At 37.1% G+C, this 21,997-nt stretch overlaps 1 protein-coding gene across 1 annotated transcript in view; it reads right to left on the bottom strand.

The window, feature by feature from the left end:
- The window catches only part of c6h1orf127 (chromosome 6 C1orf127 homolog), a 197,355-nt gene that overhangs the window by 96,284 nt on the left and 79,074 nt on the right, over positions 1–21,997 (bottom strand). The gene's annotated exons all lie outside the window — the stretch shown is intronic.

The raw sequence follows: 21,997 nt of genomic DNA, 5'->3' as shown, positions 1-21,997 counted from the left end.
TACAATTAGTGCTAACTAACAAAATTAAATTTCAAATAAAAATAAAAATAAATAGAACTAAAAATAAACAAATGGCCAAGAAAATTAATAAAATTAAAACTGAAGATGAAAAATATATAAAAAAGTTAATTCAAAATATTAATTAGGCTAATAAATAACAATTATAAATAAATATATAATACTAAAATAAAAATAAAAAATGTAAATTATTTTTTTTTAAATGATAATAAATGCAATCAAGTTTTTCAGTCAAGTGATTGATGTAAAAATACAAAGAATCTGTAACACGATCAAGGCTCCACATTTCTAGTGCAACTGCAACTGAAGACACACAAGTCGCAGCACCATATGGTGGTGTCAGGAAAATAAATGGTTTAAAAAAAATCATGTGCAGAGCATACGAGTGATCACGGAAATACCAACACAAGGCCCCTCATGCTTAACCCTGCTAATCAGGACCTGAGGGGGAGGTTTGTGGAAAGATACCGCAGCGTTGCTCTAACCGAATTGAAGACCACTTTGGCATTTGGAAAGGAAGGACCGGCAGCTGTCTCCAGATCCATGGACAGCAGCGCTCTTGGCGATGCAATCGCCAGCGCCTTTCAGCACTTCCTGTGCAAGAGACAGGCTAATCAAATGAGTCGAGGCGAGAGCTTCCCAAGCTTTTAGACCAGTGTCCTAAAGCCCACCCTCAACCAACATTAAATCCATCCTCCCTCCCCCTCATTTCTTATTGTCTACCCCCAAGGTGCACTTGGTGTGGCTTGAGTCATCACTGTTCAAGTCTGTAGACCATGCAGGGACACAAGCTGGTGGCAAGGTTACAGTCAGGAAGACGAGGGACACTCGTATTCTGCCAAGCCTGCAAAAAACTTGAAGAGGGCTTGGAGTGAGAAGATGCGCTCTGCTGACAAGGCAGCCGTCACCTCACTGCTGGTGGAAAGACTGATGTGCCTGGACAGCGCTGGAGAGCTGCGCACATAGAGGGGGTCAGTGCAGGAAATACAGCTGCCACCCTATGGGACCAACCAGTCAGACAACCACACTGTTAACGCCATGGAATCGGCTTTAGATCAATGTCACATGGGGAAATATTGGCATGATCTCTGCTGGAAAGGGATGGTCACATTATGTAGATGATGTTGGTGAAATGTAGTGGCGATCACTAGTGAAAATCTTCTATTTTAGTATAAATAAAATATATATTCATATTTTTAAAAAAATCCATTGCAAATGAGCAAATCTGACATTTTGTATGTGCAAAATGTGCAAAGTGTGCAAATATTATAATCATTATAAATAAATAAATAAATAAATAAATAAATGTTTTTCAATTTGGCCTTTTGAATAAAAACTGAATGATAAAATCATTGTTCAAAAAAAAAAAAAAAATCCTGAAAAATCAAGTCGGATTCAATTCAAAGAGAAGGGATATTGAAACCATTCTCCCACGAAACATTGGACCCAATCTATGCGACTGTGACTTAAGCACTACAGCAGACATGAGACCCAGTCAATTCCTCCTCTCCCAGTTTCCAGCTTGTAATATTTAGTAATGACCACAGACCATGCACCCGCTTCCATTATTGTATCATCTAAGCTATTTTAAGAATCTGGAAGCGTATTGGACTTTTTAATAAGACAAATTAGTGGCATGATGTGACGATTAAGTAAAGGCCCCAGAGCTGTGGCGGTAAGGAGGCTCTGACTGAACGTGGACAAAAATAGTACAAAAGTTACATTTCAAAGAATAACTAACATCAGTTTAATCTCACAGTGGCACACTTATACAAGAGGACGTAGTGGAGATTGTTTTTGCAGTATAACATTGCTGGCTTTTATTATTAACAATAAATTGTTCAATTTATATTATATTATATATATATATATATATATATATATATATATATATATATATATATATATATATATATATATATCACCTAAAGGATTATTAGGAACACCTGTTCAATTTCTCATTAATGCAATTATCTAATCAACCAATCACATTGCAGTTGCTTTAATGCATTTAGGGGTGTGGTCCTGGTCAAGACAATCTCCTGAACTCCAAACTGAATGTCAGAATGGGAAAGAAAGGTGATTTAAGCAATTTTGAGCGTGGCATAGTTGTTGGTGCCAGACGGGCCAGTCTGAGTATTTCACAATCTGCTCAGTTACTGGGATTTTAACGCACAACCATTTCTAGGGTTTATAAAGAATGGTGTGAAAAGGGAAAAACATCCAGTATGCAGCAGTCCTGTGGGCAAAAATGCCTTGTTGATGCTAGAGGTCAGAGGAGAATGGGTCGACTGATTCAAGCTGACAGAAGAGCAACTTTGACTGAAATAACCACTCTTTACAATCGAGGTATGAAGCAAAGCATTTGTGAAGCCACAACACGCACAACCTTGAGACGGATGGGCTACAACAGCAGAAGACCCCACCGGGTACCACTCATCTCCACTACAAATAGGAAAAAGAGGATACAATTTGCACAAGCTCACCAAAATTGGACAGCTGAAGAATATATATATATATATATATATATATATATATATATATATATATATAAACGAAATAAGAGATAATACAAAATGCATTATTTTATTTAGTGCTGTCCTGAGTAAGATATTTCATATAAAAATGTTTACATATACCATAAGTTATTATTTTTCAGACCACAAGATAAAAAAAAAAACTGAAAACTTGAAAACTTTTAAACAGGATGAAGATTTCCAATTTTTTTTTTTTTTTTTTCATTTAGTTCTGCCCTTCAGAAGCAAGATTTCTTGGAAGACAATTTTATTACAAAGAATTTACCTTAATCTTTAAATTAAAAACGTTTTCACTCCCCGGCTCTTAATACATTGTGTTTCCTTTTGGAGCATCACTGAATGTTTGATGCTTTTTTAATAGTTGTGTTAGAGTCCCTCAATTGTCCTTGGTGTGAAAAGATGGATCTCAAAATCATACAGTCACTGCTGGAGAGGGATCAAATATGCAAAAGATGCTGGAAAACTGAAGAATGTGCAGGACCTGGAGGATTTTTCTGAAGAACATTGGGCAGTTTAACTGCTCAAGACAAACAAGGGACTTAAGAACAACCATCACAAAAAAACAGCAGTGGATCATCCAGGGAACGACACAGTACAAAGAATCAAGGCTACATTAACTTCTGAACAGGTAATTTTAATAAATTAAGATATTTTGTCTACTATATGTAAAAAAAAAAAAATATGTAAAATGTCTTATACAGGACAGCACTAAATAAAAATTATCATCCATTTTGTATGATCTCTCTTATTTAGTAAACTTTTCACATTTTGACAGATTCTGCGGTTCACATACTTTTTCTTGTAACTGTACACACACACGCACACACACACATACACACACACACGCACACATACACACACACGCGCACGCGCACACACACACACACACAGGCTGAGGTCAGTAAGATTTATTTTAACAAATATTATCTAATTATGCAGTAATTGATGTACTTTATTAGACTGATCAAAAGTGACAGTAAACAATTATAATGTTACAAAAGTAATGTTACAAAAAATTATATATAAAAAAATCTTGTTCTTTTGAAATTTTTATTCATCAAAGAACCACGAAAAATGGATTGTGATTTCCAAAACAATATTAATATAAAATATACCCATTTTTGCTGTACAAATTGACTCCAAATGAACAAATAATGATTGTGACACATTACCTGTTCATTTCTAATATTTGTAAATATTAGCTTGCACTGTCTTTTCTCAGCCAGAACAGACTAGCTCTGATTTATTTGACTGCTATTTGTGACAGACATCTGAAGAGAACCACAGTAAACATTAACTACTACAGCAACTAATCTTGCTCCAAAATCACATAGTTCAGCAGTAGACATGTTGATGAGAAAGCCATGAAAATTCCACGGCAAGACTTAAAGTTTTGTTACAGAGGACATATAACTCAACCACATCCCTCTAATCTCAGGCAGCACTCCATTATATTAAAGTGATTTCATACTAGTAATCATAACAGAACACTCACAGTTATAACAAACACGTAAACATACAATGGCGTCTTCAACAACTCTCATCATTCATGTTGGACAGCACCACAAAATTTAAAGCATTTCACAGTAAACGATAAAAGGCACTTCGAAAGATGTTAAAAGTGTGTTCGGAACGCCATCAGTGTGATTGTCTTACTGATGGGCTGCCTCTCTCATCTCCCACCCCAATGTCCCATGACTTATAAAAATCACTGGGTTTTAAACAATGCTTAGCTGTTTACTGAGCGCATCAGGACAAACGAGGAAAAGAGGATAAGCGCAACGGGGGGGAAAAATGAGTGTCCTAAGTTGCTCCACTATTGCCATAAATCACATCTGGTTTATTGCCTCTAATAAGTTGATGCAAGGCCATTTTTCTTGCTGCCCATCGTTCAAACATTTAAGACATATTTACAAGGAACTTGTTAAAATATTTAATAATATTTAGTGGCAATTTCAGAGCAGCCTGTCAACTGCAAATTTACGTCCCTTAAGTGTTTAAAAAGGCGATGACATGAATAACAAACTGTCAAAACTGCCTCATTTGCATAGACAGGCCATAACTCTGATACCTTGAATGAAAAAAAAAATGGATTTTAACAAAACAAGCTATAAAGACAACACTCAGTGTGAATGATGGTGCGCAACTTCTCCGCAAAGTCGCTCGCGAGCAGACAGCGTCCCGCTACAGATGCTGCCGAGATCGTGTCAGCTAATAAAGGGACATATATCCTCCTCCCTGAGTTATTTATCCCGTGACTACGAGTGCAAGATGGAACGTCTCCTGCGGAGTCTTCTAATTAATTGCTATAAAAAGCTAATTCTGAGACGAGCGAGCCAAACAATCGTTTCTGCCGCAAATCTTGTCATATATTTAGTCCATCATTTTCAGCCTTAAAGTCAGGGAAAGCGGGTGACTAAGCTCGGCTAGTTTTAGAGCTCCATTATCGATTTAAAGCTACCTGGCGTGCCGTCCCACCCGTGACACTCTGCCTGTCTGGCCTTGTTGGCTTGCACTCCGAGAGTCTGATATCAAGTCGTTTGACCTGGCAATGGCCTGGCTAGTGTGTAGAGAGAAGGGCCCCGTTGACACTGATTGCAGGGCTATGAGTAGTCTCTCCCCTGTGCCCTCTCTGCGCAACTCTAATTAATAGCCTATTCATCTTCTCTGATCTGAGTCTGCACACGCAGTAATATATGGTTAGTTTGGCGAGCAAGCCATTAAAGTGTAATAACCAAGTGCAGGCACTCGATTTGGGAGAGTAGCACCTTCTTACCATGGAGGGGAAACAATTAATTTCTTTGATGATCCTATGTAGCCAATCGCCTCTCTGTATGCTCCTGAGAGGAAATCAAAGCCCATGGTGCGGTAGCTGGACACATTTTGGGCAACAAAGACGCTGACTCTGTTACGCAACCCTTCTCTAATCTATACCGTCACCCCAGGCAAGAGAAATATCACTCAAGTGTCTCAAAGGCAAGGTGGTTGCCATCTCCGAGCACTGATCTCCGGTTACCTTTTTATCATTTAAGGCTCCCACAGCCAAGCTGAAGGTTAAACGTATTTAATTCCCAGCGAGGCCCTAGGCTGGCTCTATTTGCGAAAGAATCTGCTGAAATACATCATGCTAAAGACCTCAAATCGGGTCTAGAATATAAAAACCGCCTCCCCCAGCTTTCCAGACTTTGCAGGTGAGGAATCGTGCCAACAGGATTACCTGGTGCCTGACATTGGGGGCAGCTGATGGCGAGAAGGTAAATATCCTGAAAGTACATGTAAGGGTGTGGTTGATTTATGTAGCTATCGTGCAGGGAAGACAATTATTTTGGTATTACACTTCAATAATATCGCATCTCAGAAGGATTCCCAAACCTTAAATAGACTGGCAGCTAACCAACAAAGTAAACAAAAGGTTGCACAAACATTGACAGACAATGGTCAGACCGTATTCAATCCTGTGTGGCAGTTAAGGAGTTACTTGGGAGTTATTCTGCGTCTCTCAAAGCAGAAATCCATAAACTTCAAAGCCGACACATTGCGAAGGTATCCGACTGAATGATTACTTGAGCACCCATTATAGAACTTTTATTTTGTGTCTGTTAACCATGACAGGCCTTCTTCCCAACTGCCTTTTATTAGAGAGGAAAAAAACACACTCGCATGCATAATAATCTGCTTGGTATTTCACGATTATGTGAAAATGAAAAAAATCTGAATACTAAGGATTCAGCTTGGGGTTTTGCCTGCCTCTCAAGCAAAACCTTCTAAACCCATTATTCTTTTTGCTAGAACTAATAACGTTTTTGTCTCTGCAGCTTAAGAGACTAATTGACTAGTTTTTTTTGGAGGATAGCCCAGATGGAAAAATAAGTACCCCTTAAAGACCCTATTCCCTCCTCTTCCCACAGATTTAAGCCCCTTATTAATTAAACTTTCACCAAGTCAGGGGTTTTTATTAAAAACGATAAAGTCTACCGCCTTTTAAACAATTCTTTTGTATTGTTTTAAAGGGTGAAAAACGATTTGCATGACCAGAAGGAAGTTTTCTTTTGAAATGCAAAACTCATTTAAGATGAGTTACTGTACTTAAAGGGAAAGTTTACTCAAAAAATGACATTCTGTAATACTCACGTCGTTCCAAGCGTGAATGCCATTCTTGCATCCATGGAACACAAAAGGAGAGATTTTGATAAATGTTCGCACTGCTATCCTCCATAAAATGAAAGTGGATGGTGACCAGGGATGTCAGAAAGCATCATAAATGTAGCCCACACAACTCATGCCCTATATTTTGAGTCCTATGAAAATATATGATTATTTATATGAGAAAAAGACTACAATTTTAGCCACTATGAAATAAAAAAAACTCTGTGTATGGAAAAGAGCAGCTTGTACATTCTGCAAAGCATTCTTTTTTTGTTCCGAACAAAGCAGAAAGTCATTACACAAGAGTGAATAAATTCTGACTTTCTTTGTGAGAACTTTTCAAGTTTATGCAAATTGGCTAAATGCACAAATAACAAGTATTGTGTGATAGTAACGCCACCGTTAAACTGCTGTGATGTGAACAAACAACATGCCGTGTGGATCTGAACTTGAGTCAGTGAGCTCTGGTTGACAGGATGTTTACCATGAGGTGTGTCTTTACGCTATCACTCTGGTACAGTCACTCATCATCTTGATCAATTCATTCATTTACATTGCCTTGTATCTAGCCTTGAAACAATATTTGCAAATCGATGTCACATGGCTCAAGTTGTTGATACTGCTGCTCAGAACATCAACTATTTTTTCCAACAGCCCTAAACCAAAACGCAGCATATTCTGAACTACGAGGTAAGAAAAACGACTACAAATAAAGGCGAGCTATGCCACTGATATCAAGTCCAAAAAGCAGCCAATGAATTCTCAGGGATAGTGGGAGGTGCAGCCGGCTGAAACTGAACTACACATTTTCGAGCACGGCCAAACACGTGTCTTTCCTGTCTGTGTCCATACATACAGTATAGCACTATCGCAAGACCCAAAATAGATCAGCTAAAGAGCAAGATGACCCATGGAGTGTTTGGAATGTGGATTTAGAAGAGACTGACAGCAGAGGCTGCTTCTGATCTTTAAACCCCAATAAAACTTGCACTCGTCTTCTGTAGCGTGAAGCTAATGGGTCATTCTAAAGCCAGCAATCAACAGGCCATCAACAGACTACTTTTCTTCTTTATCTGTTCTTTTTGTATTAGTTGAAGAATTTTTTTTATGCGGACAATATTCACTTCCCCACCCATATTCTTCTCCACCCTAGTTCAATAATACAGAATGCTGAGGTGTGGTTTTAAAAATAAACAGAAAAATGTTTTCTTTTTTCTTTTCTTAAATTTCCCCATAAAGATCACACAGCAGAGTCAAACAGTGGCTGGCATTGTTAAGGTGATCCCTTACTGACACTATGAGAAAGTTTTACCTGCTAGGCCTTGGTTTATCGTCTCTTTTACACATATGTGTATTGTATCTTGAAGCTGAATTGCAGTTTATTACACTTGAATGGGTCTGTTTCCATAATATCCAGATCTTTAATGTCTCAATTGTTTCTCCTAGACCTTAATAAGAAATGGAGAGTTAATGAAACCTTTAGTTATCTGTTCATTCTCATTGTCAACTATGTATTATGCAGGTCACTTTCACTATTTTAATCTATAGAAAAGAAAAATGATCGCAATCTATCGCAAATGAGATCTCAGTTGTTTCTCCTATCGGCAATGAGAGCAAATGGAGACTTTAAAATGTACCAATCCCTTCTCCTTTTCAAAAATAGAGAAATGAGATCTCTTTAATATCTCAATTATTTCTCCTAGCGGCAATGAAAATCTCTTGCTTCTTCATTTTTTCCTCCATATCAATCAAGTGTGTTTCCTCTGGGGTTTTAGAAGAGTGTCTCAAATGGTGATCTCATTTTTGCCAAGATAATAAAGTCTATGATCAAAAGTCAGGGATTTCAGTATAAACTAATTTCTCATCAAACTCAAGATTATCTGAATAATTCATTTTATAACTCTAATTATTGCCTTTGTCTGTTTTTATTTCTTCTCAGGAATATTAACATCTGAAACAACTGAGAAACAAAACATAGCTGAGAATTCCTAGTCTCCTGAGCTTTGATAGAGCAGCGGCTAAGCAATAAAATACCTTTCTTCTGAGAATAATCATGTACTATTATGCCAGTTAATGCAAAGTTTATGTGCAAGGAGGCCGTAGTGCACAAAAGCTACTGTAAAGTCTATGTAGTTAAGGGTTGCAGGGACAGTTTTGACAGAAACCACATAAACAATGCAAGAGTAATATGACTGTTAGGAAACAAATCGATCAAACAAATCTACCTATCCATTTTATTTTATTCCATAGAAAAAATAACCTTCATTGTACTAAATCAAAAGGCTTCATTGTATGCCCGTTGCTTTCATTCAGTTGTACTTAAAAAAAATGCTGATGTGAAAAAACAATGAGTTAAATAAGGAAAGACAAATGACAAACATTTTACACTTCTCTTAAACAAAAATGTAATAGACCGAAAGAGCGGCACAAAAATCCCATTTCGTGAGAATTGCTCTTTCCAGTCGTTCCACTTGAAAAAAGAAAAAACAATTGAAGCCTGCTTGGTAATTTTTCCCTCAGTTATCTGTTTTCTGCTAACGAGATGTCACTAATATGTTCTGGAATGCTGGGTGAATGGGCAATATGATTGGCTACAAGGAACTTAATGATGTATACTAAATGTGTGAGGACAGCTTCTTCGTAGATTTTTTTTTGGTGTTTTTTTTTTTTTTTTTTTTGTGAAAATGTGCACAAACACATTTGTTGACGAGCTTTTCAACAAGAGTTTGCCATTTCAGCAAGGCTTTACTCTCAAATTAGAAGTGATGAATTGTTTCTAGGGTGCCAAATCCTTTTACCAATCAAGCAGCCTTGCTGTTTGTTAGATTGTGCATTTTCCCTCAATTATATAAATCGTAAGGACAAGACGGAATAACGTAACAGGCAGAATAATTAAAAGAAAAGCGCTTTTCCTGTCTCCATTTGCGAAGAAAAACAGCTGATTGTTTACCTGCGTTCCTTTCAACTAATTAAAAGAGAAAAGCAAATAGTGTAAGATGCCTGTTGACGTAAGTGCATAAGACAATTGTGATGTGGATTTTGCTTTATTGTTCCTCTCTCCAAACAGCATGCTATTTTGACTTAATTTGCACTAGTGTGCCATCCTGAGAGCATCTAAAGCCATCTTTAAAAAGTCCCATTTAAAATTCAATGTGATTAGCTGCCAAATTGCTACCAAGTCTTTGCGTCTGCAGCGTAGGGATGGGGTAAAAATTTAATTAGGATTCGTACATAAAAGAGAGGTCTTTGTCACATTTTGCAAAATGCATCCCAGAATGACCACAACGTTCAAAGCTCCTTTGCTCCTTTGAATCAAAACTAATCGATCTGAAGGGAGCAGAGAAGAGAAAGTAAAGAAAAAAACACACACACACACACACACAAATGCTTAGGGAGGACCTTGGTGGCACCACAAACCCACAGGACGCGGCATGTTTAAATAATACAAAACTTTTCTTTAATCACAGTTTAGAAAATTGGCTAGGATCTTCAACAGGAGACAGCTGCAGAGCCCCACAGCCATTAATGAGATTCGCTGAGGGTTTCCCCTTAAAATATTTATACCGTCCCATGGCACTGCAATACTGTCCTAGAATGAGGAGATAAGAACCGAGGAGGTGTGCTGAAGTTCTCCTAATCAATTTGCTAATTACTGGAGTGGCTATAGGAGAAGGGAGGAATTCCTTCTGGCAACACGGCATACTAATAAACGGTAGAAAATGTATTTACTCAGACAGCCAAGTGGAATTCTAAAGTGGAATTACCACACAAGTTGATTGAGACGGCAACCGCTGAGGTCTCTGTCAAGCAGAAAAAGGAGCGGACAAATAAGCGGTCAATAAGGTTGTTCCGTAACATAAGAGGCCAAGTATCCAATCGCTGAAGGTGAAAGTAAAAACAGAGACGTCAGTGCTGACACTCCACTTTCTCTTATGAGAAAGAAGAAGCTTTAAAATCATTAGCTTTCCATCCGCACGTAAAGCGAACCTTTTAAAAGTTTGCAAAAAAGAAAAAACAAAATTAGGTGCGTTTCCGTCAAGTTTGCATTGGTAACCAGTGTTGAGGAGTAACTAGTTGCATGTATCGTCATTATGTAATTTTATTACAAAATACATGTAACTGCAATCAGTTACTGAGAAAAAAATGTGTAATTAAAGTTGCTTATGAAAATGTTAACGCCCTTTAACGATTCCAAAGGGGTTACATCTGAATATTTTCAGTAAAAAGCTAGGATATGTTAGAATATATGATCACACTATCATTCATTCAAGCGCCATTCAAGTGTGATAAGACACAAAAATAAGGGTGTGCATGCCTCTGTGAATCTAGTGTGTGACAGACACACACACACACTCCTGCACACTGGCAGCATGGGGCCGCGTTGTTCTCTTTCACTCTTGAACGGGCAAAAACACACAAAAGTATGTCAAAATGTCCTTTGTCGACTATCATTGTAAGCACAGTAAAGTCTTAAATGGCCGCAAAGAGTTGTGAGGACATCGGAGGTGTATCAGATTGTCATGTGCAGCATCTCAAAGTGACCACAATTTTATAATCAAAGAACAAAAGACAGAGAGAGAATCACTCACTGTGCTTGACTCAACTTAGCTTTAATACAGATTCATCTAGATTTAATTTACAGTGTTTTGATAAATGTATTCAATTTCTGTATATTTCCATTATCAATTTCTTAAAATATTTAAAAAGGCTACTGTCTTTGTTGTTTCTACATTCATTTGGAGATTAATTGTCAAATTATGACAATATAAACATATATTAAAAACATGTTACATGTGATTAATACAGAACATTTTTATTGATTGACAGCACTAGTTAAATATTAATTTGTTGTTTTGCTAGTTTTTGATGCGCTTGATGCACAATTTTGCACAAACGTGCAGTGTACGCATGCCAAATACATAAATCCACATCGCCGCCAAAAGCTTTAGGCTACAACCTGTCTGAGAGTTGCCACCATGGCAAGTGATAAAAATGAGTTCCAGCTCTGGAAATAATTTAATTTCATCCAGAAATTAGAAAAGAGTGCACAAGAGTGCATGTATACTGCATAACAGTATACAGTTAACTATTAAAATGCTATCGAGTATTTATTTTTAAGATTTTAAATCTGTTTAACCTCAGAAAGCTCTCAGGTGGGGCCAAAAGTCAGATTTTGTGGTGCTGTGTTTTAAAATTGAATTATAATCAAAATGTAGGGGATGATGGATTTTGAAAGACTGAGAATAATCTATATCGAGTAGGTTGCAAACCCTGCCTGGTTTAAAAGTTTGAAAATGATTAACAGGCGAACATTTAGAAATTTTGTACATTTTAAATTTAAAAAAGTAATCAAAAAGTAATCAATTTAATCAGTTACATTACTTTTATAAAGTAATTGAAATAGTTACAATACAATTATATTTTAATTGAAGGAACGGTCACTGTTGCGATCAGGTCAGTGCTACAAAACAAAACTAAGTTTATCATTTGCACGTTTTCACGCCTTGCCAACTTAAGCATTCAAGTGAAAGAGAACTTGTGCACACACACAAAGCGCACACAGCTGCATGTCTCAGACAACGTGCAAATAATACAATTCACGTCTTCTAGCACTTAAACGGACAAATTAGCACAGATATATATCAAAATGCCGCCTTTGCAAGAATATAAATAGACAGTCAGTTATGTCTTAAGTAACCAGTAGAGAAAGAATGCATATGTATCATTATAGTGAATCATTATATTGATATATGTGCATTAGTCTTAAAGTGACAGCAGCTTAATATTATTGCTTCTGTCTGTGTTTTCAATGTTGATCAAACTATAAAAGATAAAGAAATCACTCTGTGCTCTTCACTGAATGTTTTTGTAACTTTAATAAGGATTAACCTTTATTTCATTTGAATAGTGACGAATATTTGCAGTGTTATTTTACATTTGATTGCCTGAGAACTACTGTTAGACCTACGCCTGAAAAATCTGAAAAGCACTTTTTATTTGTGTTATTGCTTGTAGTTGAATTATTTGTTCTTTTTTCAATAATGACTGCTTGCTTGTCTTTAATAAACTTTGAAATTTATATTAGTGGTTTTAGTGGTGTTTCGAAATTGGAATCAAGAATTGTTACATTTTTCTGGTATCTAAAATTTTGGGTGTCATAACCTTATTTACTACAATACAATACAATACAATTCATCTAAAATCGAGAATCAAATCGAATTGAGGGCTTGTGAATTGGAATTGAATCGGGACACCTGTATTGATGCCCAGCACAAAACAAAACAAAAGTTTTGCAGTTTTGTTTTTAACAAGGTACACTATTTAACTTTTAGCCGCTAAAGGGCTAAAAGTTACATAGTGTACCATTAAGACTTCATATTTTAATTTATTTCAAGTAACGGAAATGTTCACTAAGAAGTATATCACAATACAAAAGATCTGTAACTAAATTGTGAACAAACACCACTATACAGTACACTTCAGATCACAGTTTTAAACTTGAATATACTAATGTGAGCTAATGCCAATTAGTAATTAACTGCAAGAGATTGAATAGATTATAGAGTTTACAGTTAGTTTAGTGTTAAGAAAACCCTTCTAGTGTTTGCAACCACTGTCAATAGAAAGAAGTTCAATTAAATGTTTTAGTATTCATAATAAATGACAATAAATCCAACAGGAGAAGAACAGCGTAAGGCTAAGTCTTTGGCTCAGAGGGGCGAGTCTACCTTTCCACCCCAGAGGCCAGACTCAACACTGAACCTGTCACAGAATGCAACCCACATCCTCCTTGAGGTTACAAGAGGAGAAACAGGCGCCTTCCTCCCGCTCAGACGCGCTGATTGCAGCCCCTTTTTCTGACCTGTCCCTCGGCCACGGCCTTCCCGCCCCGCCTGTCACACTGCACCGTATGTCTGCTACTGCACGTGCATCAATTAACATAAACTAAAAGCCCCAACAGCAAATGATAAACAACACCACAGAGGAAGATGAAGAAACATCTTCTTTAACAAGAGTGCAGAAGCGCTTGGAGCACGTGCCCCTCATATTTCCAGTCAAGTTGATTTTCAGTGCAATAGTCCCCATGTACACGCACACACATATATATATATACCAAAAACAACACAATTTTAACTTATTTTATAATAACTTATTATTATTTTTTTTAATTATTATTTTAATAACTATTGTATAAGATCAGTGTCACATCTGTACTCGTCTCGTGCTATTCTGGTCAGAAAAACATACCGTATTACTCGTTACTCGAGTGATATATAATGCTTGTATGTAAATGTGAGGGCGTTTTCACTCTGGCAGTTAAGTTCGAAACAGGCCACGGTTCACGTGAAACATTGATAATGTGAAAAATGCCCAAATTTACAGCAGAAAAAAAAAAAAAACACTTTTACAGCCTGGTACAAATTGTGGTTTTGGTATAAACAGCGGATTTTGCCCTTAATGACAACTGAGAGGGGGTGATTTTTTTTTTATAACTCATTTGTTTACATTATATAAAGCCTTAAAAGGTTAGTTCCCCCAAAAATGAAGTTTCTTTCATTAATGACTCCCCCCAATGCCGTTCCACACCTGTAAGACCTCTGTTCATCCTCGGAACACAGTTTAAGATATTTTAGATTTAGTCCAAGGGCTTTCTGTCCTTTGAATGTAAGTGTATGCACACTTTGCTGTCCACGTCCAGAAGGTAATGAAAACATCATCAAAGTAGTCCATATGTGACATCAGTTGGTTAGTTGGAATTTTTTCAAGCGTCGACAATACATTTTGGTCCAAAAATAACAAAAAATACGACTTTATTCAGCATTGTCTTCTCTTCCATGTTCCTCAAATAAAGAATCAAGCGGTCATGATTCAAGATTCGAATAGCGTGTCAAACTGACAAAATGCTAGGTGATATGAATCAATCTGCTGATTCATGACCACTTGATTCTTTATTTGAGGTTTGAAAACAAACGTGGAAGAGAAGACAATGCTGAATAAAGTCGTATTTTTTCAAGTGAATTTGGACCAAAATGTATTGTCGACACTTCAAGAGTCTAACTAACCAACTGATGTGACATATGGACTACTTTGATGATGTTTTCATTACCTTCTGGACGTGGACAGCAAAGTGTGCATACACATGCATTCAAAGGACAGAAAGGCCTCGGACTAAATCTAAAATATCTTAAACTGTGTTCAGAGGATGAACAAAGGTCTTACGGGTGTGGAACGACATTGGGGTGAGTCATTAATAAAAGAAATTTCAACTTCAACTGTGAACTAACCTTTTAAAGTTCTGCATAATTAAGGGTGTGGCCACTTTTGAGTGACAGGTGAATTGCCGTTTGTCTGCTGTCTGTTATTCATTGCGTCACCTCGGCCCCGCTCACGTCTTTGCCATTTTTTGCTATCCGGGAGTGACACGCGATGACGCGCTGCTAAGATGACAACGGCCAGCTCGACCCTACTTTACGCTTCAAAACTGCTCTTCAGAATCCTATGGGTGAAGTGATGTCACGGACACTACGTCCATATTATTTTACAGTATTTTTCTATGGTATTCACGCAAAGCACTGGTGGGACCAATCATGCTCTGACACAGACCACAACAACCGTGCCCCGCCCTGAGACTAAAACAGGCATGGAAAACAAACGGAAAAATATCCTGCTCTTTTTCATACAATAAAAAATAAAAATGTATTGTGATAAATTGTTATTTTGCTTGCTTTAATAAGAATTTGTGTTACGTTTGCATTTGAACCCGTCTTCTTACAAAATAATAATAATTAAAAAAAAAAAAATCTTCAACATCTCTGGTGCTAAAATACATACAATAAAAAAACAAGTAAATACTACACAGAAATATTTTAGCTTATACTACATGTTGTTTTTATTTACTTGGGTCACAAAGTGAGCCATGACCTCCATTATGCCATACTTCTGCAAAAATCTGTATCAAAGGGAATGGAAAGTTCACCCAAAAATGTAACTCCTATCATTATTTACTCTCCATACTTAAATTACATGTAAATGATGAGTAAAATATGTCAAGTTACATTTTTTGGCAGACTATCCCTTTAAATAAGAACAGATTTACGTTTGTGCTTTGCATGGCTCTTAGACCGGTTCAGCTTGAGGTAAATCTCAGAGGTACAGCAGGTTTTACAAAATAAGTTTGAGCTTTTTTCTCTTCAGTAATTGAAAGACTTAACTGTTCTGCGAGGGGCTCTCTTCATCAGCCCTGCAGCAGGATTTAATTTGTTCTTGCTGCCCCTAGTGGAGAACAACCGATCTCATAAACTCAGTGCAAAAGAAAAAAAGACTTTTAAACATCTATTCAGAAGAAGATTAAAGTGGGGAGTTCAAGTGAAATTAATCAACCTGTAGTTTTGCTAGAATCTCTTTCTATGTTTAGCATGTGAGAGCTAGGAATTCACTTATAAGATTCATACTTGACTAATACTATACTTGAGGACATTAAAATATACTGAAACAAAAGCAAAACAAAAAAAATCACATACTATAAAGTTTTGTAAAAAAAAAAGAAGAAAATGATTCAAACGTGGTGATAACCATCTAATGACAATACACTTTTCTCATCCCTCTAGATTGTAAACTCTGTTTTCATTTGTTTTCACTTCCTCCTGTTGACTTCTACCGTGCACCAAAACGGATGACTTAAAAGAGGCAATTAACAGATATCACAAACAACTCGATTAGCAGACAGCAGCATAGATGAATCAAAGGCTAAACAAACCCCTACGGGCATTAAAGGCAAAAACAACAAAAAGAAAAAAACCTGTTGCTGTGACATTTTGTTCCTCTCACCTCAACGCGCACCAGTCACAATGGACTGCTTTGCGGAGGTTCGGTGCTCTGATCACCATGGCGATGGCTCTCTGCCTCCCAGGCTGCCCCAGGGGGCGATGAGAGCAGGTTGCCATACAAACCCCAACCAGGACCAGGGAGGGGTTGAGACTACAGGGAGCGCTGGAACAGGAAAGAAGCTTCAACAGGACTGGACCGATGCCGTGTCACCAACCGGTAGCAAAGATGAGACGATCCTGGAGGTTTCGCAACGTTTTCCATCTCTGAGCCAGAAAAAAACTGTGGCACAAACAAGGGCAATTACGGGCCGAGGGCAACGCTGCCGAGGCTTCGCGTTTCATTCATAACCTTTGAAAAGGCAGAAAATAGAACAAACGTTGAGACATCTGTTTGGGGTAAATCATCTTTAAGTGACAGGGAAACTGAGATAACATGAGTGAGAAACAGACAAAGGCCAGCAGCTCTGGTTAACAGATCTGACTGTGTTGCGTTTGTTCATTTAGCTGCTGCATATTCACACTGAGCGTTGCAGTCAATCAAGACCTGCTTTTATACTGCTATTCATTGTGCTATTTATGCATTGAATGGTGTGCATGGTACTCTTAAGGCTTCATGGGCCTGCAAATAGATCAGGGAGACCTCCAAACCAGGGGCATTCAAAACAAGACAGGCAGATGATGCACTGAACTCGCCAGTAAGCTAAACACAGCTTTGTCCATGCAATCATTTAATCCTCTCAGAACTGTAATAAATACCTGACAGCAAACAAGTACACACTGCAAACATAAGTGCTGGTTTAATACTGAGGAGTGCAGCAATAACAACCTGCTTTTATGCTAAATAAAACATTAATTTAACCAGAAAATACCTTATTTATAAAGTTACAATATTTGTATAAATAATATAAATATTTGTAGTTCTGTATATTTATGAAGCCTTTTTTTTTACCAAATAAAAACACTAAGTGTTATCATTTAAGGTCAAATGTAATGAATTAAAATACATTAGAATGTTTAACTAGAATAACTACACTGTACAAAATAATATCTCTAATTGAAAATGTTTTAGTGATGATCACATCTACAGAAATTCAATTTGGCCAACTGAAAAATTTAAATGTGATCAGTCACTAGAACATTTTCAGTTGGAGACCTGATTTTTTTTATAGTGTAGAATATATATCATGATCAGTGATGACTGTGGGTACGACAAAATGGTGATGAAAGATGTGTAACTTGCAGTGTATATTTGTGTGTGTATGTCTACATATACATACACACACACATACATACACACACACACATACACGCACACGTATACACTGCAAGATACATATCTTCCATCAACATTTTGTCGTACCCACAGTCATGAAAAATCTGAACACATTTGGAAAATTAAAACTATTTTAGGATTTTTTTATTTTTTTTTTTAAAGTTGAATATATTACAAATATACATGAATGTAAATATACAGAATATCTGGGGATTTTTGTCAATTTCTGTTATATTTTATGACCCCATATAGTTCTTATCCTGACTGCAATATTATCAAAGATAATTTAATTAAATTTGAATTCAAAACAAATTTGTCAATTCATTTCTGTTACACATATAGTATGTTAACCACTTATAACCTAATTTAGTCAGGATGATTCAGTGTAACTAAAGCATACTTGTACATAATATAATATAATATAATATAATATAATATAATATAATATAACATAATATAATATAATATAATATAATAATATATTTTTATAACCATGTCCCTTTAATGTTTCACACCTGAAGCCCAAGTTAGCAGACAAAACATTTTCACAGTGTAGAAAGCATCAGTTCATGCACTTCAAGAAGGGTTCTGTAGCTGCTGCTGGGGGTACGGCTCATTCTGTGTCCCAGTGCAACCAGCAGGGAGGGGTGTGCATGTGCCTTTGTCCCCAGTAACCTTGGCCAGTGTTAGGATTACCTTGCATTTACACTCACTGCTCCTTCTTTCCTTAAGACTTATTAAGAATGATAATGAGCTCGGAAAGGGGCAGTATGTCCCTTTCTCTGTCTTGTTGTCTCTCTCTCTCTCTCTCTCTCTCTCTCTCTCTCTCTCTCTCTCTCTCTCTCTCTCTCTCTCTCTCTCTCTCTCTCTCTCTCTCTCTCTCTCTCTCTCTCTCTCTCTCTCTCTCTCTCTCTCTCTCTCTCTCCCCCCCCCCCCCACCCTACCCCAACCGTTTCTCTTGCTCGCCTCCTCCTGCATTGAAAGGACCCAGGACAAATTACCAAAAAGGCCATTTTCATCTATGAAGTGAAGGCTTAAATCGATACTTATTCCATGCCTTCAAAATCAAGCTTATATTACTGTTGTCAGTGTGATTTGTTTATTTTTGCTCAAGTATATGCATGCTCTTTCTGTCAAGGGGAAATGCTCAGGATGCAATTCACCTTGAACCTCAATTATATTAGATTTCCCCACTGGTTGATCAAGCATGCAAAGAGGACATTTCCAGTGCACTAAAACAAAAATAATAATGACTATTAAACAAACATGTGGCCTATGCACGCCTGCGTATTGAGAACGGAAGATTTTACAAGGTTCACAATAGTGTGAATACAGATACCAAATCATTACAGCGAGCAATTTACAAAGTGGTGGTGTAAAAAAAGCAATTGCATTACATCTCGAGAGCTGTCAAGCATAGCGCCGAATCATGAATGTACATTTGAACACAAGGGTTATGCAGGTTCAAAGCCAAGGTCAGAGAAACAAAGAGAACAGGTCTTAGGTAGCACCAGCTCCTTGACTCTTGCAGTAAATCAGCGAAACCTCAAACATATCTTTGACTGAAGCAAGATTAAAAAAAACATCACAAAAATGACATGAAAAGGCTTTCACCACTACTATACTACCAAGCAAGACCACCATAGGCAAAAAGGGGGAAGTCCCCCCAAAAATTTGTAATGGCTAAATTGTCTCCCCCAATATATGATATTTCTTAATGCTGCTCTCCATTACGTACCGCTCTGGATGGCAGACAGTTTTAAAAAGTACATTTTTAGAATGTTCTGCCTCGGTCTAACAGCACTCGTCAGTATCAAAATGATGGCAAGTCAGATCAAAGAAGGCGGGTCTTAATGTTCCCTGGAGATGAGTTTGAATTACAACGTGACACTGTAGTGAAAGCTAAAAAGGTCATATGTTTTACGATGAATACGTTTAACGACCCACAATAACATACAGTGATGCAAACCCTTTTGAACTGAAAATCCAAAAATAAATTTGAGGAGGTAAATAACCGGCCAGTGTTGAAAACTTTCTCCTTACCTTAGACCGATTCACAACGGTAAGCTTGTAGTAATGTGCTATAATTTGAGCGGTACTAGTAGCTTTCCACAAGAAATTTGAGTATGGCGCTGTTCATCTTTGCATCATTGCATCACGCCTGTATACATAACGAAGAAGTTCCAGGTAGGCAGATCATTTATTGCCTTTTCTCACAGCAGCTGGAATAATTAAACGCATAATTTTGATGACGGATTGTAATCCAGAAAAGAAACGACAATCAGTGACATTTGGAGATTCACCCGTAGTCAAAAGCAAAAGATTAGACTACAGAAATTGAAATCCCAGGTAACACGAATACACACCGAATACACATAGTCACGCAATACTGTTGTTGTTAACATTAAAGGGATAGTTCACCCACAAAAAAGAAAATTTGATGTTTATCTGCTTACCCCCAGGGCATCCAAGATATACAGTAGGTGACTCTTTCGCACAATCACTTCAAGTAAGTGAGGTCAATGTACCTATTGACTATTTTGTGTAGTTTATAATATATATATATATATATATATATATATATATATATATATATATATATATATATATATATATATATATATATATGTGTGTGTGTGTGTGTGTGTGTGTGTGTGTGTGTATATATATATAAGGGGTTGAACGACTTCCATTTTTTTAAAGTCGACATTTATGTGATGAAAGTCGAGTCGACTAATCGCTGATGATGTCATTAATAAACAAATAACCATGAGCCTCGAGCTGAGACTCAAACTCGGGTCTTCTTGTGCACAGGACAGCTATGGCATATGACACAGCACTGCCCATGAGGTTATTGGTCCTACGTAACAGCTTTTTTATCAGTTCTTTTGTGTTATGGTCGTTATATTTCTCACAGATTTCTGCTCGTTCTGAATAAGATACAGATAAAGTAGCACAATAAAGATATGAATGCATTAGTGGGTGATTGTGTGTGAATTAATTCTACCTGGCAGCATCTCTCTACTAATAGTGAAGCTGTGAGTTTTAGTTATCAAGATATATATGCTAGAACTTTTTAGTTTCTAAGCTATTTTATTGATAAATCACAGAACAGTGTTGATAATACATTTCTGCACTACTGAATGGTTGTGTGAGGCACGCGCGATCTCCGCGTGATCAGGCTGTGTGTGTGTGTGTGTGTGTGTGTGTGTGTGTGTGTGTGTGTGTGCGCGCACTGCAATGAAGCACGCAGTTTAGCGCGATGATTAACTTAAGTGTACACAACCATTCAGCCTGCATTCTCCCGATCAATTTTAAGCATCCAGATGGTATAATCAAACATGTCTTGTGGAGAGCTCACGGAGTACACATTTATTTGTCATTTTTAACTGTTGAAAACAGAGCCTGCGTGTCAGGAAATTGTTTGTCCTGTAGCGCCCTCTATAGGTCAGCGACTAGTCGACGTCAAGCTTAAAGCGTCATGACAGAGCATTAAGGTCGACTAGTCGATTAGTCGACGCAACCCCTAATATATATATATATATATATATATATATATATATATATACACACAATTTTTTTTTTTTTTTTTTTTTTTTACAAAAAACTATCGGTTCATGCCTCAAGACATTAATCTGTTGTCACGAGCCGCAGGGATTAATATGGATTTGTCTGTGCGTGTTTGTTTTTTTGTCTTATATATTTTTTTACCATTCACATGCATTATACAACTGACAGACTGAAACCAGATAAACGTCACATTTTTGGGTGAACAATCCCTTTAACAATTTGAGAACAAAGTATAAAAATAATAATAATTTGTACGGTTTGAAATTATGTGAGCTAAGCGATCATTAGATATAATCACCGTCAGAACCGCAAGTTACTGTAATGCTTTTTTTTTGCAGTTGGTCAAAACAAAAGGTAGCACATATGTTACTTACTTGTTCAGATGACTAACGGTGTGATGACTAACAGCCACACAAACTTATTAGATTAGAAAACATTAGATTCATCCGCGCTGAGGAGCCAAGCCGATGCACAACCCACGTTAAGATGATAATTCCGCAAAAACTGCAATTACAGATTTCAAACAGAGATGGCGACAAAAAAAGAGACAAACCTTACGGACTGCAGCTTTAAATGGTCTTTCATAACCGTATGTAACACATTTTTTTGACACAAATAAAAACAAG

Source organism: Pseudorasbora parva, chromosome 6, assembly GCF_024679245.1.
Source record: "Pseudorasbora parva isolate DD20220531a chromosome 6, ASM2467924v1, whole genome shotgun sequence".
NCBI classification, from domain to species: Eukaryota; Metazoa; Chordata; class Actinopteri; order Cypriniformes; family Gobionidae; genus Pseudorasbora; species Pseudorasbora parva.
Note: the sequence above shows the minus strand (reverse complement) of the source record. Positions and strands in the feature narration are given on the sequence as shown.